Source organism: Malaya genurostris, chromosome 2 (assembly GCF_030247185.1).
Source record: "Malaya genurostris strain Urasoe2022 chromosome 2, Malgen_1.1, whole genome shotgun sequence".
Classification (NCBI taxonomy): Eukaryota; Metazoa; Arthropoda; class Insecta; order Diptera; family Culicidae; genus Malaya; species Malaya genurostris.
The window spans coordinates 2,626,640-2,630,912 of NC_080571.1; positions in this window are offsets into that span (position 1 = coordinate 2,626,640).

A 4,273-nucleotide genomic window follows, 5' to 3' on the forward strand; every position below is an offset into this window, starting at 1 on the left:
GAAACTCGTTTTCGTTGCCGCCACGGCCGATTGAATTAATTAACGCCGTGAGATGAACCGCCATCATGCCACAAACCCGTAGAAGAATTACTCAATTAAGGCACCCTAATCTGCTAAATGTATGAATTCTCACCGTCAGCTCCTACCGAAGCCCGGGAGCATTTGGAACTTACACTGCACGAAATGGTGCCATCCTGCAACCGAAACCGGATGCTGTTCTCGTGTCGGTGATACTGACGATGATGATGATGATGACGATGATGATGATTATGGAATTACTCAGCGATGCCCAGCGGGATGTTGAGCTACTAACAATAATTAGATACACAACGTATTTATTATCACTACTTGTCTTGTCGGTACCAAGGTAAATGGTTCTGTCCTGCATGCCCTCATGTTTGATAGTAAAATTTCAAAAATGTCTGAATAAAGTGTAATTTTTTTATTAAACTAATCCTACTACTAGAAATTATATAGTTTTGATGTCATTGAGACCTCTCCAGATGTCATCCATACTGAGTTGCTTCGTTGCTGCCGATAGTAAATCTCCAGTCATCTGAACACCAGTGCAACAAAGTGACAACTCTTCGATGACACTACGCTACTGCCCATTGTTCCTCGCTAGCATGGCATGCTACGATTGTTCTACTTCGCGCACCGTTTTATTGTTGCCAGCAGATGGGTGCGGTGAATTCTCGTCATGTCTCCGCTCCATCCCGATTCGTTGGTGCATGTTCTGCTAAATTGAAAATTTTGATCGAGCCACATAAAACTTTATCGTCGCCATTGCAAAACCGTGGATTAAGACTGTCTGTACGTTGAAACGGCGGAAGTCTACCTCCCAACGATGGTTGCTGGTTACTCTGCTGACATCTGCTAAAACCAGGCAGTCTGTCTCGTCCATTTGATACATATCTCTTATGAGAACTTACACACAGATAATGCAGCGTTTGAATTGCGAGTTTTGGAAGAGAAAACCAGACGTAATACTTTCTCGTTCAGTGTCTAGGTTGATAATCAAAATTCGATTTTCATATAAAACACTACACGGAGAACCTTTCGATTATAACATTACGATATCGCAGTGTTTAATTTTTGCAACGAATGATTCAAGGTTTTTTAATTTCGCATTAAATATGTCTCACTCTTAGCTGTACGGGGCTGGGTGTCAATCAAAACTTAATTTAAAATTTAAAACTAGCCGCATAACCCTTTCTGTCATAATTTTGCACGTTTTTATTGTATTGAAACGTTGTTATAGTAACAGTTCGGCTGAAAAGTTCGTATCGTTTAATAGAAACACACATTTTTTTGCCAAAATTCGTTTTTATTATTCAGCATAATTGCCATCAGAAGCGATACAGCGATTATAGCGATCTTCCAACTTTTCGATACCATTTTTGTAGTACGATTTGTCCTTTGCCTCAAAATAGGCCTCAGTTTCAGCGATTACCTCTTCATTGCTTCTGAATTTTTTACCAGCGAGCATTCTCTTGAGGTCTGAGAACAGGAAAAAGTCACTCGGGGCCAAATCTGGAGAATACGGTGGATTAGGGAGCAATTCGTTCAATTTCAGCATTGTTTTCATCGACTTGTGACACGGTGCATTGTCTTGATGAAACAAAACCTTTTTCTTCTTCAAATGAGGCCGTTTTTTTTTTTTCAAATTTCGTCCTTTAAACGCTATAATAACGCTATAAAATAGTCACTGTTGATGGTTTTTCCCTTTTCAAGGTAGTCGATGAAAATTATACCATGCGAATCCCAAAATACAGACGCCATAACCTTACCGGCCGATTGTTGAGTCTTTCCACGCTTTGGGTTCGGTTCATCGCGTGCAGTCCACTCAGCTGACTGTCGATTGGACTCCGGAGTGAAGTGATGGAGCCATGTTTCGTCCATTGTTATATATCGACGAAAAAATCGGTTATATTTCGATATAACAGCTCCAAACACTGCTCAGAATCATCAATTCGTTGTTGTTTTTGATCGATTGTGAGCTCACGCGGCACCCATTTTGCACAAAGCTTTCTCATATCCAAATATTCGTGAATAATATGTCCAACACGTTCCTTTGATATCTTTAGGGTGTCAGCTATCTCGATCAACTTCACTTTACGGTCATTGAAAATCATTTTGTGGATTTTTTTCACGTTTTCATCGGTAACAGCCTCTTTTGGACGTCCACTGCGTTCATCGTCTTCGGTGCTCATATGACCAGTACGAAATTTTGCAAACCACTTACGAATTGTTGCTTCGCCCGGTGCAGAGTCTGGATAACATTCATCAAGCCATTTTTTGGTATCGGCGGCTCTTTTTTTCATCAAAAAGTAGTGTTTCATCAACACACGAAATTCCTTTTTTTCCATTTTTTTCACAATAACAAAAGTAGCTTCACTCAAAATGCAATATCTCACAAACTAATAATCAGACAGCTGTCAAATTAATACACATATCTTTTGAAGGTTGATACTAACTGAAAATGGTATGGATTTAATTCTAGTGGCGCCCTCTCATAGAAACGATACGAACTTTTCAGCCGATCTGTTATTTCAAGGGTACATTATTGAAAATTAGATTTCAATTCATCTTTGTTTCCACGAGCTAATCACAGAATGTCATAATGACGTCATCCTTTTGATTCCACTAACACGGCCGACGGTTTTGATCATTGCATCACAACTTGCATTTCACTTTTGTAGCAGTGTCACATTTTTCTGCTCAATCAACTGCTACCTTCTTGCAGATGGGCGAAATAATCGTTTTACCTTATGATCAAAAAAGAACCGAAATTTTCATTTTAAAATTCCCGCGCTTGTTACCGATTGGACAAGCGCGGGAATTTTAAAATGAAACTTTTTTTCTCTCAACGCTGGCAACAGTTTTATACACATTCTGTCAAATTTTGACGCATATCGTACGATTAGTTATTGTTTGGCGTCTAAACAAAGAAGTTGAAAAATTTTCGTGTGGTGATTTTTATAATGGATGAAAATTTAGAACAACTCGCGTGCATCAAATTTTGTGTTGCAAATGGACTTAAGTATTCCGAAACGTTGAAAATGTTAGACAAGGCCTTTGGTGAATCGTGTCTAGGAAAAACACAGGAATACTACTGGTATAAACGCTTCAAAGGTGGTCGTACAAGCTTGGATCATGATGAGATACCTGGCCGCCCAACAACATCTGTTACTGAAGAAAACATTGAATCGGCGAAGCAAATCGTGTTGCAAAATCGTTCTGTACCGATTAGAGAGATTGCTGTGTTGTTGGGCATCTCTTATGGATCAGCCGAACACATTTTAACTGTGTTTTGGGTTTGAAACGCGTCGCTTCTCGGCTGGACCACCACCACGATAATGCACCGGCTCACACAGCGTTGGTTGTGTCGCAGTTTTTGGCCAAAAACTCAACCAATATCATCAACCAAGCACCGTACTCTCCAGATATGGCCCGTGTGACTTTTTCCTCTTCCCCAGACTCAAATTGCCATTGCGGGGAACGCGTTTTGAGACCATAGAGACCATAAAAGAGAATTCGCTGCGTGAACTTGTATGGAAAATTGGTGTGTGTGTGTGTGTGTGTGTGTGTGTGTGTGTGTGTGTGTGTGTGTGTGTGTGTGTATGTGTGTTGTCAACTAGGAGGTCGAGATCTCAGAGATGGCAGGACCGATTTTGATCAAACTAGTCGCAAATGAAAGGTCTCCCCGTCACCCAGAACGCTATTGAAAGGTTTTGAGATCGAATGTTTACTTTTTGAGTTATACGAAGTTTTATGTCAAAATTTTTTAGTTTTTTGACAGTATCTGTCACATTTGACCTTGAAACGCCATACAACCATACAAACCATAGATTGATAAAACCCGTCGATTTTTAACGGAGATATCGAAATTTTTGTGTAAGCGACTTTTTCCCCTTATCCAGCAGTAGAAGTTTTGGGCACTGTCTGACAAAGAAATGCTTGGGAGCAACATAAAACACGATTTTTTATTCTGTCACATACATTTGTTTCTAAGTACCCAAAAGACTGTGTACAACATGATATTTTGCCTCGGACCGATTTTAGCACGGTTCGATTTTGGCAACATACTCGTTCGAATATGCCATATGTAAACCAGATGATGGCTGAATTTTCGAGTTGGAAGCAATTCCATAATTATATTGATTTAAACTACTTACAGCAATAAATGCTGGAAGAACATGACTTCCATATACCATACGATTCAGTTCGTCGAGATCAGCAAATGCGTGTGTGACAAATAATTTCACTCAAT